The sequence below is a fragment of the Macrobrachium nipponense genome, chromosome 19 (assembly GCF_015104395.2).
Source record: "Macrobrachium nipponense isolate FS-2020 chromosome 19, ASM1510439v2, whole genome shotgun sequence".
Taxonomy (NCBI): domain Eukaryota; kingdom Metazoa; phylum Arthropoda; class Malacostraca; order Decapoda; family Palaemonidae; genus Macrobrachium; species Macrobrachium nipponense.
The window spans coordinates 55,972,838-55,989,945 of record NC_061088.1 but is presented as its reverse complement, the minus strand read 5'-3'; the positions used below and the strand labels follow the sequence as shown (position 1 = coordinate 55,989,945).

The window sequence follows — 17,108 nt, the reverse complement described above, 5'->3', positions numbered from 1 at the left end:
TAATGTGGGTCTGCCTTAATTCCCATGGAGAGTTCTCTGACACTTACTAACACTGTGGTAACTGCATAGATAAGACATGCAATTACATACTGTTCCTCACGGAAAGCTACTTACATAGAGCCAGAAAGTGTTAGACAGCTACTACCTAATAATGGATATGACAGCAATCTAATAGAAGATTGCATATGAAAACAGTTACATGTGTATGAAAATACACCAGTGATGATACTTATCTATATATATATATATATATATATATATATATATATATATATATATATATATATATATATATATATATGTATGATATATATATATATATATATATATATATATATATATATATATATATATATATATATATACATCGAGCTACAAATGTCCATTAATATCTAATTCAGTCTACCTCGGAATTAATATATTTTCATATATGCTTAACCGAAGGGGAATTTTATTAGATGATAATAGAGTTGGTGGCAGCCAGGCACGCAAACCCAGGACACCATACAAATCCAGGAACGTCAGTGAAGTTTTTACCCACTCCACCACCACAGTGGGGTGGTGGAGTATGTAGTAAAATGTGGAACCTTACTTTTTGAGTGAGGCAATGTCCAAAAGTGGTGACAAGAGGAGGACAAATGGCAGAAAACATGAACACTTAAGGGGGGGCATGGCAAAAAATGACATGGGTTACAAAAACACATGGTAACTAATTGAAAATTTTATTTTAGGGCAATCTTGATACCTGGACTCTTCTCCCATCTGCTGAATGCAAAATCTGCAATAGAAAAGAAGAATAAAATAAAAAAGGGCATTTTCGTATGCATCCAAAAAAACTGCTACTGCTTTAAAACTATCAGAGATAGGAAGCTAAACCTAGTCTCATTTAATAGCTAAAGAGTGTGTCAACAATCTCCTTAAAACAAAATTTGTACTTTAGAGGGATAAAGTTATTATTTTTCCGTTTAAATTTGTAATAAAAATCTGTTACGTAAATAATGTAATTTTAAATAAAGAAAGAGAAACATTTTCAAAGATTGGTTCTGAGCAAGTTATAGAACTTTTAAAGACGAATACAATGAAAAAAAATTGTGAAAATCGGATAAAAACTAACGAAGAAGTAGTGGTTTAAAAGACAATAACTCACTTTTGAGAAAATGGCATTTAAAGTTGACACATCCCACGGCGACTAGTATGCTCCAGCAGAGCAGCTATTGTACACCTTCTTTTTCTTTTTTTTTTAATACTGATCTTTCTACGCACTGAACTGGTGAGAGTTTGTGTTGGAGCACCAGTGGTGGAGGGAGGCAATGGTGTGGTGGCGGTCATATGGCTCGTTGATGGCTGGGGAGGATCAGCTGTTGGTGGTGGAGTTAAAATGGCTGACGCACGTCGCTCTTCCAGTTTCCTCCTTTTCACCTCTCTCGCTTTCTCAACTGCTTCGGCCATCCTCTTGATGTAGCCTTTCTTCCTGGGCATTGCAGAAATGATTTGCAGTGTAGAGAATCCAGATAAATCTAAAAAATCGCCCGATGAACGGTGACAGTAGCAGACGAAACACAAGAAACGTCACGCGAGCAGACGACACAGACGACCGTCTGCTAAGATAGCCTTCAAGGCACTGACTTCCAAAGCTCCAGTCCATCGCCTACTCGCTACCGTATAGCAGTGGACGAGTTGCTAAACATTATTTTTATTCATGATATATGTATACGTATATAATTCCTTGTATATTTATATTATACGCTGTATAACCTAATAATAGGGAAATAAGAGTGTGATTGTCAAAATAATAACTTATTTTAGCAAAATATTGTAGAAAAATAGTTAGAATCAATATATTGCTCTGAAACTTCGGGAGTGGGTTGCCATTTCCATGAAGTATTCGATGGTTGATTCACTAGAAATCGACTTTTTTCAAAATATTTCGTCATTTTTGACGGGCGGTCCCTTAACTTTATGAAACACATTAAAAAATGGCAGAAAACATTAACACTAAAGTTTACAAAACACATTAACAAATGGCAGAAAACATTAACACTTAACTTTATGAAAAACTTAAAATTAAATTTATTTTTTGCATTTTTCTGATATTTTTTATCTTTTTATTTTTTTACTTTAAGTTTTTTTTTAACAAATTTCAATTTCTTCACCACTTCCAATTTTCTGTTTTTTCGTATCACTTGGACCTTCCTGTTTGCTTACTATTAAATGGCTCTTTTAAAAAATAACTATCCAAGGAAGTTTGCTTCTGCCTGCTTTTCAAAATGTTCCTGAAACTACTCAGGCAAACGTCATCGAACTTTGCAAGCATACGACCTGTGTAACCCTTTTTGGGGTGTCTCTTTTCTACAAATGTTTGCACTTTATGAAAAGCAGCTAGGACATCTTTAATTTCTGCCGTTGTCATAGGGTCCTCCTCCTCCTCCTCCTCGCTGCTGCTAGAAAACTCTTCTTGAGTTATGTTGCATGGCCGCCAACTCCTTCAGGTCATCAGTCGTAAGCTCCTATTGGTGCTCCTGGAGAAGGTCATTGATATCGTCCTCGTCAGCAACCAGCCCCATGGACTTGCTGAGTGCAATGATCTCGTCAAGATCTGGTTGCAAAACAGTTTCAGGATCGTCAACTGTTTCCGAATCTGCCTCAGCTTCACCCACATTGAACCCCTCGAAGTCTCGGGCAGATACAGCATCAGGCCAGAGTTTCCTCCATGAAGGATTCAAGGTTCAACTCGAAACCTCCTGCCAAGCTTGATCGATGAGTCGGATGCATATCACGATATCAAAATGCTCCTTCCAAAATTCCCACAGGGTGAGGTTTGTGGTATTGGTGATGTTGAAACATCTCTTGAAAAGATGTTTTGTATATAGCTTCTTGAAGTTCAATATCACTTGCTGGTCCATGGGCGAGAGGAGAGGGGTGGTGTTAGGTGGAAGATAAAGAACCTTGATGAAAGAATACTCCGCTAGGATATCTTCCTTGAGGCCAGGGGGGTGAACAGGGGCCCTGTCCAACAACAGCAGACATTTCAGAGGGAGGAGCTTCTCTTCCAAGAATTTCTTCACTGCTGGCAGCCTCCCCATGCTGCACCACCGAATGGATGCCAGTCCGTTTACGAAATTTTTTCAAACCAACCTCGAGAAGCCTTGAAGTCTGGGGTTGCCTTCGATGTCCCTTCTCCTGTGTCGTCTTCGGCCTGAGCACTCAGATCACCGAAAATAGCACTGGCCTTCTGGCAGACTGCTGTCTCAGTTATCGTATCGCCAGCAATTTCTTTGTCCTTAATCCTTATGAGAAGCAGCCTCTCCATCTCATCATGCATGTGGCTCCTCTTGTTGGAAAAAATAGTCACACCCTTGGAAAGTGTAGATGCTTTGATGGCTTCCTTCTGCTTAAGGATGGTGCCTATCGTCGATGGATTTCAGCCGTATTCCTTAGTGATCACACTCAACTGCATGCCAGCTTCATACTTCTTAACCCTTAAACGCCGAGCCGGTATTTCTGAAAGTGTCCCGAATGCCGGCGAAGTTCACGAGTGAGTGCCGAAGTGGAAAAAAAAGTTTTTTATAAAAAACCACAGCACGCTTAATTTACAAGATTAAAAGTTCATTTTTGGCTCCTTCTTTTGTCATTGCCTGAAGTTTAGTATGCAACCATCAGAAATGAAAAAAATATCATTATCATATATAAATATTGGAATATATGACCGCAAAAAATGTTCATATATAATTGTATACAAATCGTCCTGTGAGCAAAACGGTTAAGGTTAATGAGTTAATTATTTTTTCGTTGTACACTAAATTGCGATGATTTTGGCATATAACAAATTGTAAAACAATCAAAGCAACACAGAAAATATTATCACAATATGATGCATGAATTCGTAACGTGCAGACGTAAAAAAAGCAGTTTTCAAAAATTCACCATAAATCGAAATATTGTGCTAGACACTTCCCGTTTGTTGCAAAATGAAGTAATAGATTGAATATTACTAGACTGTAAGTGTTGTAGCTTACAACTGCAGTTTTCGACCATTTCGGTCGAGTTAAATTTGACCGAAGGTGGAATTTTTTCTTTATTGTTATTTATATGAAAATATTTCAAAACTGATAAAAAAAACAACCAAGGGTTGTTTTTTGTTGTATTCTACATGAAATTGCAAACATTTTCATATATAAAACTTTATGTAACGGCTAATTTAAAATGGTGCAAACATTACGACAATCAGACAAAAAAAATTCTGATTTTTTTGGAAGAATTTACGCGCGGACGTAAGAAAAGTTTTTTTTCATAAATTCACCATAAATCGAAATCTTGTGGAGTAATAGTTTTAGCTTACAATTGCGTTTTTTGACCATCTCGGTCGAGTCAAAGTTGACCGAAGGTTGAAATTTTGGTACCTATCGTTATTTATATGACAATATTTCAAAACTGATAAAAGCTACAACCATGGGTTGTTTTTTGTTATACTGTACATGAAATTGCGCACATTTTTATATATAAAACTTTATGTAACGGCTAATTTAAAATGGTGCAACCATTACGACAATCTGACGAAAAAATTTCAGATTTTTTCTGGAAGAGTTACTGGACGGATGTAAGGAAAATGTTTTTTTTCATAAAATCACCATAAATCAAAATATCGTGCTAGAGACTTCTAATTTATTGCAAAATAAAGGTAAATCATTGAATATTACTAGAATGTAAGAGTTTTAGCTTACAATTGCGTTTTCTACCATTTCAGTAGAGTCAAATTTGACCGAAGGTTGATATTTTGGCACTTATCATTATTTATATGAAAATATTTCAAAAATGATAAAAGCTACAACCATGGGTTGCATTTTTGTTGTATTCTACATAAAATTGCACACATTTCATTTATAACTTTATTTAATGGCTAATATAAAACTGCGCAAACATTACGGTAATCGGACGAAAAAATTTAGGATTTTTTCGGCAGTTACCGTGCGGACGTAGGAAAAAGTTTTTTTTCTAAAATTCACCATAAATCGAAAGATTGTGCTAGAGACTTCCAATTTGTTGCAAAATGAAGGTAAATGATTGAGTATTACTAGAATATAAGAGTTTTAGCTTAAAATTGTGGTTTTCGACCATTTCGGTCGAGTCAAAGTTGACCGAAGGTTGAAATTTTGGCACTTATCGTTATTTATATGAAAATATTTCAAAACTGATAAAAGCTACAACCATGGGTTGTTTTTTGTTGTATTCTACATGAAATTGCACACATTTCCATATACAAAACTTTATTTAATGGCTAATATAAAATTGTGCAAACATTACAGTAATAGGACGAAAAAGTTTTTTTCATAAATTCACCATGAATTGAAATATTGTGCTTGAAACTTCCAATTTGTTGTAAAATGAAGGTAAATGATTGAATATTACTAGAATATCAGTGTTTTAGCTTACAATTGCGTTTTTCGACCATTTCGGTAGAGTCAAAGTTGACCGAAGGTTGAAATTTTCCTCAAGTGAAGTAGAACCAGGTTAATGCTTAGATTTGAAATTGTTGAAGGAGTGATGCCCTTAAATTAAGATTACCTCACATCTATTTTAATGAACTTAGTCGGATTGCTTTCTGGATTGTTAAGCTCTGTAAGGGATCACTGTTACATCTAAATGATGTAACAGTGATCCCTTACAGAGCTTAACAATCCAGAAAGCAATCCGACTAAGTTCATTAAAATAGATGTGAGGTAATCTTAATTTAAGGGCATCACTCCTTCAACAATTTCAAATCTAAGCATTAACCTGGTTCTACTTCACTTGAGGAAAACAGCACAATTACCACTTTACATTTCTACCCAAACAAAATAAAATGTAATACTGGTGGTATAATAAAATGCTCATATAAATTTTAAATACAAAAATTTATTTCTATATTCAAAAATTATAAGTGAAATTCACAATGTTGCTGAAGTTCACGGAAAGAAGAGGATGCTTTCTATGGAGATGAACATGGAGATAATTAACCCTTTAATGCCGATCGGACGTATTGAACGTCAACGAAAATTGTCTGTCGGGTGCCAAACCGATGTCTGAAACGTCGACGTAAAAATGTTTTTTTTGTATTTGTGATGAAGGTTCAGGTGTCTGGCTGTAGTGAGGTACTAGTAACCAAGTACTTGATCACTGTGCCCCAAGTATAAAAGGTGTCCCAGACCCAGGATTAAGTCTCTCTCTTGGTCTAACAAGCACAGATGGTAATTATAGTAACCAGATGCTGGGCACTTTGGGTTAACAAGTATTAATGGTGTCCAGACCCAGATCTTTGGCCACTTCCTCCAAGTATTCATGGTACCCAGACCCAGATACTCTTTGGCACTTCGTCACAAGTATTAATGGTGCTGAGACCCAAGAGGAAAACAAATCACATTATCACTCGAGCTTATACTGGTGGTGTTAGGAATATATTTTGCTAGGAGAGTGACTATATATTTGTTTTTGCATTTTATTGAAAGAATTATTTGAGAAAAATGGCTCTGTTTGATACTCAGGAATTTTTAGCAGCCCCTTCCATCCAAGTGTTATCAGAAACTAGTATGACTAAGGCACAGTGGAGTAATCTAGCAGTAGCATGTGTCTAACAGCATGATACAAGCAGAAATCAAATGCATTCCTATGCAAGGATTGATAGACTCTGGTAGAATAACTGATGAAGATGAGTTAAAATTGGCTCAAGAGTTGTTGAATGTAGCACAGGCTGATCTTATAAATAAACAAGAAGATACGAAAGAGAAAAGTGATACAGAGTTAGAGTTTATACGTATAGCCACAGAAGAAAGCTTGATTAAGTTGAAAATGCAAGTTGAAAGAGAAAGAGTAGACAGGGAAAAACAAAAAAGAAGAGAAAGAGAAGAAGAAAAACCAGCAGAAGATGAAAGACACAGGATAAAAGAGGAAAGAGAAGCTGCAAGACATGAAAGGTAGATGGAATTGATGAGGTAGATCCACATTTCCTGTAACACGGTCTAACCCTAACCAAGGTAATCAAGACCCTGCATTTGATGTAGTAAAAGTGCAGAAGTTAATCCCTAAGTTTACAGAACAGGATCCAGACGAGTTCTTTGATCACTTTGAGAAAGTGGCTTCAGGTATGGGATGGCCAGAAGATAAATGGTCAGTTTTGCTACAAAGTGTCTTGATTGGTAATGGAAGAAGCACTTATTTAGCCTTAACAGCTGATCAGTGTAAAGACTACAATGTACTCAAACATAATATGCTACAAGTATACCAAATGACCTCAAATACTACAATGAAAGATTCAGAAATTTAAGAAAGGATGAAAAGATAACTTTCTTGGATTACACTTATAAAGGGAGAAGGTGTTGTAAAACATGGTTGGAGGCAGCTAAAGTTACAACTTTTGAAGAGTTAGAAGAGTTAGTAGTTTTGGAGCAATATTTTAGAGGCATTCCTGAGCATATAATAGCCTATCTGAGAGAGAGGTTAAAGAACTTGACAAAGCTGCTACACTCAATGAAGACTACAATATAATTAGTAGCATGTGCAATTACAATGTAAAGTACCAGGATCAACCATGCACAGGTTTTTAAGTCTCATCCAGGTTTCAGGAGCAATTTTATAAATGGGAACCTACAAGTAATAATACTCCTCAGCAAGCTAATGTGAAATCCTCATCTAATTTTGCAAGACAGTTGCAAAAGCCTAATGTTGTCTGCTTCAAGTGTGGAAGAGCAGGACACTTCAGTCAGGAGTGTTATCGGAATTATCAGCAATTAAAGCCTGTTGGTCAAATAGTAAGAGGTGACCAGGTGAAACAGACTGTTAAGAACAATGTGGGGAAGAATCAGACTGCAGGGAAGACTGAAACTAAACCAGCCGAGTGTTTAGCAACCAGTGGAAATGTAACTTCAAGCAGTGAGTGGTTGAGCTGTTTGGAGGCCTATAAGCCATATATCTATGAAGGTACACTGGCAACTCAAGAGAAGAGTGTGCAGGTACCAGTAAAGATTTTATGTGATACAGGGAGGAACCATAGTGTGGTGTTGTGGTGCTCACCCAATGTTGGAGAAGAATCTAACTGGAGATTCAGTTATTTTGAAGGGTATAGGAGGTGAGGAAGTAACTCCTATATGCCACTTACACCTGTCCTGTGAATTGGTGACAGGGAATGTTGATTTTGCTGTGAAGGACTCACTGGCTGTAGAAGGTGTACATGTTCTGTTGGGAAATGAAGTTGGTGTTGTTCCACTTTTCCTCGTCCTGTAGTGACAGACAAACCGTTGAGGATTAGTCCTACAGTAGAGTTAGAGAAGAATAACCCCCACTTGTTTCCTAGTTGTGTAGCTATCAGGAGTATGAGGAGGATTACGATTGTTGGTGAAAAAACTGAGGATTTGCATGCCCAAAAAGGATCAAGTGAAGAATCTTTGAATTTAGAAGAATTGTTCTGGGGGAGTGATGCTTCCCATACGGCTGACCAAGCAAGGATTTCCCAAGGAGATGAAGAATCTGTTGTTCCTGAAGAGACTCCAAGTAGTCAGTGTTTCCTGAAGATAGTAGTGAAACTACAATGGCTGAGGTAGCAGATAGTGAAAGTTCAACCCTTGAAGTTGGAAGGGTCACAAGAGAAAAGCTAATAGACTTGCAGAAGAAGGATGCATCAATAGTTGATTTGCTCCTCAGAGTTCTTGATCAGGAAGAGATGCAACAAATGCCTATCTGTTATTATCTGAAGGAAGGTTTGCTGATGAGGAAGTATAAGCCCTTCAGATATACCTGGAAATGCTGAATGGTGCGAATATCATCAGATTTTGATTCCATGTCCATTGGGGAAGCAAGTGGTAGCAGTAGCTCATGAATCTGGACATGTGGGAATCAGAAAGACTGTGGAGAAGATAAATGAGATAATTTTTCTGGCCTGGACTTCATAAGGATATTAGCAGGTTCTGTCAGGAGTGTCATACCTGCCAGATTGCTGGAAAACCAAATGAAACCATTCAGAAAGCCCCCTACAACCTATAGAAATTAGAGGAGAACCCTTTAGCAAGGTGATTATAGATATAGTTGGACCACTTCCGAAAACAAAGAAGGGAAATGAATATCTGTTGACATTAATGTGTCCTGTTACCAGATATCCTGAGGCGATCCCTGTTAGAAACATATCTGCCAAGATAGTTGCTGAGAAACTAGTGGAGTTTTTCTCAAAGTTTGGGATACCAGAAATTGTACAAAGTGATAGAGGAATGAACTTTACTTCCAAGTTATTCCAGGATGTGATGAACTTGTTAGGGGTGAAACAACAGTTATCAACTGCTTAACCTCCAGAAACTCAAGGAGCCTTGGAAAGGTTCCACCAGACACTGAAAAGTATGCTGACAAAGTGTTGTTCTGAGTCAGGAAGAGAATGGGATGTTGATTTACCCTTAATGTTATTTGAAGTTGGGAATGCTTATCAAGAAAGCATGGGATGTTCACCTAATGAGATGATTTTTGGAAGAGAAGTGAAAGAACCACTGGAGATTCTTGCAGAAAATTGGGAAGAAAATCAAGAGGAAATCCAAGGAGTGTATGTGAAGAACTTAAGGAAAAGGTTGGAAGAGATGAGAAAATTCTCTTTAGAAAATATGAAAATGAGTTAAGAGAAAATGAAACAGAAATATGACAAGAAGACTAAGCTAAGAAGTTTTAGTGTTGGTCAACAAGTGTTAGTGTTTCTGCCAGTCAAGAGATTTCCCCTTACCAATAAATTTCAAGGTCCTACAAGATAATCGAGAAGTTAAGTGATAGAACTTATGTGATTGAAACACCAGAAAGGAGAAAACGACAAAGGAAGATACATGTGAACCTCTTGAAACCTAACTTCTCTGAAACAAAAATTGAACCTGTTTCACAAATATAGACAACTTCATCTGCAGAAAACGATGAGGGCTATGAATTGGGAGCTGAAAGTAAGATGAATAATTCTTCACTTTTGGAAAATTTGGAGGATAAACTGAAGCATCTTAATGTTGAACAAGGTGAAGAATTGAGTGAAGTGATTAGAAGCTTCACAGAGATTTTTGCAGACGTACCCAGACGTACTAATCTGGCCAAACATGAAATCAAGACCCAAGAAATGGAAAATAATTCAAACAAACAGCTTATCGCCTATCACCTCATCATCGAGATGTTTTGAAGAAAGAAGCTGAGTATTTGCTGCAACATGGATTAGCAGAACCCAGTTCAAGTCACTACAGTTCTCCATGTGTGTTAGTGAAGAAACCTGATGGCTCCTTTAGGATGTGTACTGATTATAGGAAATTGAATTCCATTAGTGTGGCAGACAATTATCCCTTGCCTCTTATAGATCAGTTATTTGATATTATTGGGGAAGCCAAGTTTGTTTCCAAGATAGACTTATTGAAGGGATATTATCATCGAGATGTTTTGAAGAAAGAAGCTGAGTATTTGCTGCAACATGGATTAGCAGAACCCAGTTCAAGTCACTACAGTTCTCCATGTGTGTTAGTGAAGAAACCTGATGGCTCCTTTAGGATGTGTACTGATTATAGGAAATTGAATTCCATTAGTGTGGCAGACAATTATCCCTTGCCTCTTATAGTCCAGTTATTTGATATTATTGGGGAAGCCAAGTTTGTTTCCAAGATAGACTTATTGAAGGGATATTATCAGATACCCTTAGATGAAAATGCTAAGTTGCTGTCAGCTTTTATTACTCCTTTTGGATTGTATCAGTATAATGTTCTGCCATTTGGTCTGATGAATGCACCTGCAACATTTCAATGAGTGATGGATCAACTGCTAGGAGCTATAGAAGGAGTAGGTGTATACCTTGATGACATAGTCAGTTACTCTACAACATGGGAAGAACATCTGCAGATTCTGAAGAAAGTCTTCAAGAAATTACAAGAGGCTGGACTAACAGTCAACCTAGAGAAGAGTGAGTTTGGGAAGGCAACTGTTCAATACCTTGAGTTTGAAGTTGGGAAAGGCCTCACTCCAGTGAATGCTAATGTAGAAGGTATCTATAAGGTTACCTCACCTACTACTAGGAAGCAGCCACAAAGATTTTTGGGCATGGACTTAACTAGTCCCAAAGCTAAGTTTGTTTGGACTCCAGAATGTCAAGAATCCTTTGAGAAGGTAAAAGTCATTTTAACTTCAAGACCAGTGCTTCAAGTTCCAGACTTTAATAAGAAATTTGTGATAAAAGTTGATGCCTCTGACTGTGGATTTGCAGCTGTTCTACTTCAAGAAATGAAAATAACCTTCTACACCCTGTGTGTTTCCTGTCTTTGAAACTGAAAAAGCATCAGAAAAACTATGCAATTATTGAAAAGGAAACTCTAGCCTTAATCACAGCATTGAAAAAGTTTGAAGTGTATGTGAAAAGAACTAGGAATGAAGAAGTTTTAGTATTGTTTGATCATAATCCCCTGTCATTTATACAGCGGATGAAAAATCATAATCAAAGACTGACCATGTGGTTTTTGTGCTTGCAACAGTATAATTTAAAGGTTGAGCACATATCTGGTATGAACAATGTAGTTGCCGATTATTTATCCCGTTGTGAATCGTTGGATTCATCCCCGGGATAACTAATCTTCTGGGGGGGAGGAATCTTATAATGTGAGTTTTGTAATGCAATTATGGTTTTGGTAATATGATAAATTCTCCTCAGAAACTGTGTATAATGTTGTGAAATGTATATTTTTATGTTCAGATTCCCACATTTACAGATATGTTTAAATAATGTGTAATTCGTATTGAGATATACATAGAGTGAACAAAGAAAGTAAGTTAGCTCTGCCCACAAGGACAGCCCAGTCTTTCAGTACTTCAAACCACTGAGCTAGGTTGTTTTTTATCATTTGGTCGACCCTGTTTAGGATGCACCTGAGAAGGAAGTTCCTATAGAAGGATGACGTAAGAATTACTCGATACTACATCAGATCCTTCGGGAATCTTCCATACAACGATATCATTTCATGTTTACTTGCAGTTATTAAAGATTCTTTTGCTAGAAAACCATTTAATATCTCTAATAAATTAACTCTTATCTCTTTCAATGTCAAAAGAGGACTTATCGACTTGTAAGTAGTTAGTTGTGGAGTGGAAAATTCCGTGATGTCGCAGAAATGTAGATGGTGTATCATCTTGAACACATTGCTCAACCAAGGGGCCCTATTCGCCCTGGTACACCCTTTTTCACACCAATAGGATGCAGTTTCACTACCGTAACATAACTCATGTTTTTTTATAAATTGGTCACTCGATATTACTAGCTCTGTGTAATTTCTTAGTAATATATGTGTTGTTTGTAGAAGCTGAGCATAGTGTTGTCATTGTTTGCGTGTGGTCCACAAAAGTGTAGAAAATTGTAACAGGCCTTTCTTTTTGAGTGAGAAGTTGCAACTGTATTTGAAGGTATCGTAGTTTACAAATATTTGGAAGTGCACTTCGAGGTTTTTATTTTAGTGTTTGGATAAAATTATTATTTTTTATGCATTTTTCTTTTGTTTTGTTCTTTTGACATGTCCATTTTATATGCTTAATGTTTGTACTGTCAATGCTTTTATTCCCTTTCATATTATTGTGTTTTTGCATTCTCTTCATTTTATTTAATTAGTTGAATAATTTTTTATTGTATAATTGTTTTAATCTAATACTTGTGAATTAATTTGCATTTAATTAAATTTCATTTCAAATTTAATTATTGCTTTATAATTTGAATTAATTAGTTTTCTTGATAAACTTTGAAGTAATTTTGTTTAATAATTACTTCAAGAATTAAGTAAACTTTTGTTTTCAAGTAATAACAAATTTCTCTGAGATTGTGAATTTCACTTATAATTTTTGAATTTAGAAATAAATTTTTGTATTTAAAATTTATATGAGCATTTTATTATACCACCAGTATTATATTTTATTTTGTTTAGGTAGAAATATAGAGTGGTAATTGTGCTGTTTTCTTCAAGTGAAGTAGAACCAGGTTAATGCTTAGATTTGAAATTGTTGAAGGAGTGGTGCCATTTAATTAAGATTACCTCACATCTACTTTAATGAACTTAGTCAGATTGCTTTCTGAATTGCTAAGCTCTATAAGGGATCACTGTTACCTCTAGAGTATTCAGTCATTTGGTATTTGTGATGAAGGTTCAGGTGTCTGGCTGTAGTAAGGTACTAGTAACCAGGTACTTGATCACTATGCCCCAAGTATAAAAGGTGTCCCAGACCTAGGATTAAGATAGTCTCTTGCTCTAACAAGCACAGATGGTAATTATAGTAGCCAGATGCTTGGCACTTTGGGTTAACAAGTATTAATGGTGTCCAGTTCCAGATCTTTGGCCACTTCCCCCCCTGTATTCATGGTCCCAGACCCAGATACTCTTTGGCACTTTGTTACAATATATATACATATACATACACACACACACACACACACACACATATATATATATATATATATATATATATATATATATATATATATATATATACTATATATATTTTATTGATCCCCTTGTCTACCTAGCATTTATTCATTTATTCTATTTCTAAAAGGGCAGTCATGTTTTCTCCTAAATCAGCCAATTTTGGGAGAGAAACACGAGGTAGGACGGGGGGAAAGGAATTTCCGATTAGGCTGAATCTTAGGGTAAGACTTGCAGGTCACGGGATTAGCTAGGCCTCGATAAGGGCTTTAGGGATTCCTACCATAAGACCTCTTTCCCTTCCAAATTTGCTGGCTGCTGTTTTCGTACTTTCCAGACAATGCCAGAGGCTGTGTGTGAAATCCACACGATTCCAAGACACCCAGCTTCCTTATCAGTCGAAGCTAGACCTACAGCAAGGCAAACGTGCTTTCTCCATTCTGACTGGAAGTCAGCCCTTTGTCCAAACATGCTGGTGGGACACCATCTTCAGATAGCAAGACACCTGTTCTAGCCTCAAGGATTTAAGGTACGTCAAGAAAGTGCAAAAAACTCCAACCAGCTCTTTTTCTCCAAGACGACTCTTGCTGATTTCATTTTCAAATTTCCCTTGTATCACTTTTGCCTCAGAATCCCTTTGTCCTCATCGGGCCATGTGCTTCCCCTTGTGACTTGTTAAGCTTAAGTCTTCATTGCATACCTCAGTTAAACACTAGAGTTCTTTTCCCCCAGTGTGTTAGATAAAACTGAATAACCGTAACTTGTACAAGAAGTCTTCCTTTCATTTTGTCTAATCTGGGAATTTTTCCAGATTCGCTGAGTCACATGTCCAAGTCTCGCTCCCCGGAAGTGCTGTCTTAATGCAAGATAACTTGAGTAAATTTGGAAACCAGCCTTTACGTAAACCTGATTTTAGCCAGCTCTCCCCTTGTGAGAGATAAGAGTGGTCCTTGTGCTGACAAGCTGCATTTACTTTTTTCTCCAGGCCATTCAATGGCCTTTGTAAATAAATAATGTAAATTAATTAGCTGAGTTTCCTGGCGACCTTATTATAGAGTAATCTAAGCCAAAGCAATCCTTTTAAGGTAAGTTATTCTGCATTTTTCCCTAAAATATTTCCCTTTAAGTATTTGGGTCACAACGAGGCCGGCTCATACGTAAAAATATATATACACACCATTACTCTCTCTCCTCCCAGTCCCTTGGCATTTCTTCCTCTTCCCATATAGCTTCTTATAAATCCAGCATCTACTTCTCCCCCCTCTGTACCTAGTAATTAGATCATTTCAATTTGGAAATCTGATGAACCTGGTGCTTTACGATTTTTATTTAATATAGTGCTCTCTTCACTTCTCTATCCTGTATCTCCATCACTGGTCCCTCCACCCTCTGTGTCCCCCATCTCCTCTCTCTCATTTTCATTATTTAAAAGTTGTTCTAAATACTTCCTCCATCTCTTCTTAATGTCTTCATCACTATACAATATATTTCCATCTCTATCCTTGATGACATACGATTTAACTAAATCCTGTCTCTGCCTTTTCCTCAAGCTCAAAATTTTATAGATAACCTTTTCTCCCTCTCTTCATTTCCTAGTCTTTCATTCAAGTGCTCTGCTACCCTTCCAATAGCCATACCTACCCTCCTTCTCCCATCTCTTACCTCTTCCCTGTACCATTCCTCTGCACCCTGTGCATGCCTGACTTTCCAGTCCTTAAATGCTTTTGATTTTCTTTTAATTGATTCTTGCACCCCACCATTCCACCACCAATTTTTTCCTTTTGACACTCCATGTCTGCTGGTTCTTCCTACCAGTTCCTTTGCTTCCCCCACACACATTTCTCTTGTCTGCCCAGATATTTTCCACTCTGTTACCCTGTCCAACTTCTACATTCCCCTTTTCCAGCCATCTCTCTCTCACAGTCCACCTAAATTGCTCCCTCTTTTCTCCTTTAAGTTCCCAAATCTTAATCTAGATCTCCTCTTTCTCTTTTAAGGTTTCATCCCTCCCATTTTCAAATCCATCACCACCAACCTATGTTGTTTAACACACTTCTCCCAAGATCACTTTGCAGTTCGTCACATTGCTATTGTCAGCTCCTCTAAACCAGGATGTAATCTATTTGGCTTTGCACTCCTCCACTTTCATATGTTATCAAGTTACTTATTGAACTTCTGAAACCATGTGTTTTCATACATGCTAATTCAAGACTGAGCCATCTCCAATATACAATTCCCATCTTCATTTCTAATTCCAAACCCATGGCCTCCGTGTACCTCCTCATACCCCTCTCTTCTCTTTCCTACCCTGCCATTCATATCTGCTACTATTATTAGTTTCTCCTCCTTCCTCACTGTTCTAATGACAGCCTCAAACTATTGTCTAAACAATTCTTTCTCTTGCTCTTGGTACACCATCTAAGGAGCGTATGCTGATAATATATTTAGTACTTTGTCCCCTATTATTATTGGAATCTTTAAAAGCATGTCACTTACTCTCTTTACTTCTACCACTTTTTCTTCCAGTTGTTATTTACTATAATTTCAACTCCATTTCTTCCCTCTCATGATCTGCTGTAATAAAGCTTATGCCCATTTCCTATCTCTCTTGTTCCACTCCCTTTCCACCTAGTTTCTGGCATAAAATAAATATATCCTCCTCCTCTCCATCACAATTACTCTCTCCCTCAGTCTGCCTGTTGTTAAGAGTACCAACGTTCCACGTATCTGCTCTTATCCTTCCACTCTTTCACTAACTTCTTTGGCCACAGTAATGAACCCTGTGGTACCCCTTGCCCAGTTATCACTCAAGTAGGTGGATTCTAATGTCACTTACAGGAGATGCCCTAGCCTAAGGATTGTTACAACTGTATGCCCTTTCTGTCACCAACCAGTTACAGGCAGTGGGCCTTGCCTTTGACTAAAAAGTCCACCTGCAAGGCAACAGCTTCCACAGTTATTGGCAGTGGGCCTAACCTTTTACTAAAAAGATGGCAAGGCAGCAGTTTCCACAGTTATCGGTAGTGGGCCTAGCCTTTTACTTAAAAGTAAGACTGCAAGGCAGCAGCTGTCCTTTAAGTGGTCTTTGATGACACGTAGGACCTACAGTAGTAATATTCTTACACCCCTACCACAAGATGCAGAGGATTTCCTTATGTGACTACAGGCAGTCCCCGGCTTACAGCGGGTTCGGCTTACGACATTAAGAGGTTACGACACTTTTCAATTATATTCATCAGATATTATTTCTAGGTTTATGACGCATGTTCCGGGGTTACGCCACCAATCTGACGGAAGAAATATGACCCCATAAATGCAAAATAATCAATATTTGATTTTTTTTTAATGAAAAATGCAGTTTACATAGTTTTTAATACACCCAACGCATTAAAAGTAAGGTTTTCTTAGGATTTTTGACGATTTTCCGGCTTACGACGTGTCTCAAGAACGAACTCTCGTTGTAAGCCGGGGACTGCCTGTACTGCCAACTGAACCTAGTCAGAACCTTCATAATGCAAAATAGCATGGCCCCCTGAAGAGATGTGGGGGTCAACCCAAGTAAGATACAAACTTACGTCTCAAGCCCTCAGCAATTACTAGATAGGTCATGCCACTACTACTCTATGTAAGCAATTGCAAGCTCACTGCAACCAAGAGGCAATATTTCAAAGCTACGTAGACGACCAC

General features: G+C 37.4%; 1 protein-coding gene and 1 long non-coding RNA gene across 2 annotated transcripts in view; both read right to left on the bottom strand.

Annotated features, from left to right (window-relative positions):
- Positions 1-17,108, bottom strand: part of LOC135217133 (CCR4-NOT transcription complex subunit 10-A-like) — a gene marked incomplete in the record, with an annotated part of 352,258 nt that overhangs the window by 13,963 nt on the left and 321,187 nt on the right.
- LOC135217127 (uncharacterized) lies at positions 707-3,648 on the bottom strand. Its single transcript, XR_010315056.1, has 2 exons — positions 1,148-3,648; positions 707-778 (listed from the first exon to the last, which is right to left on the bottom strand). It is a non-coding gene; the product is annotated as an uncharacterized LOC135217127 (long non-coding RNA).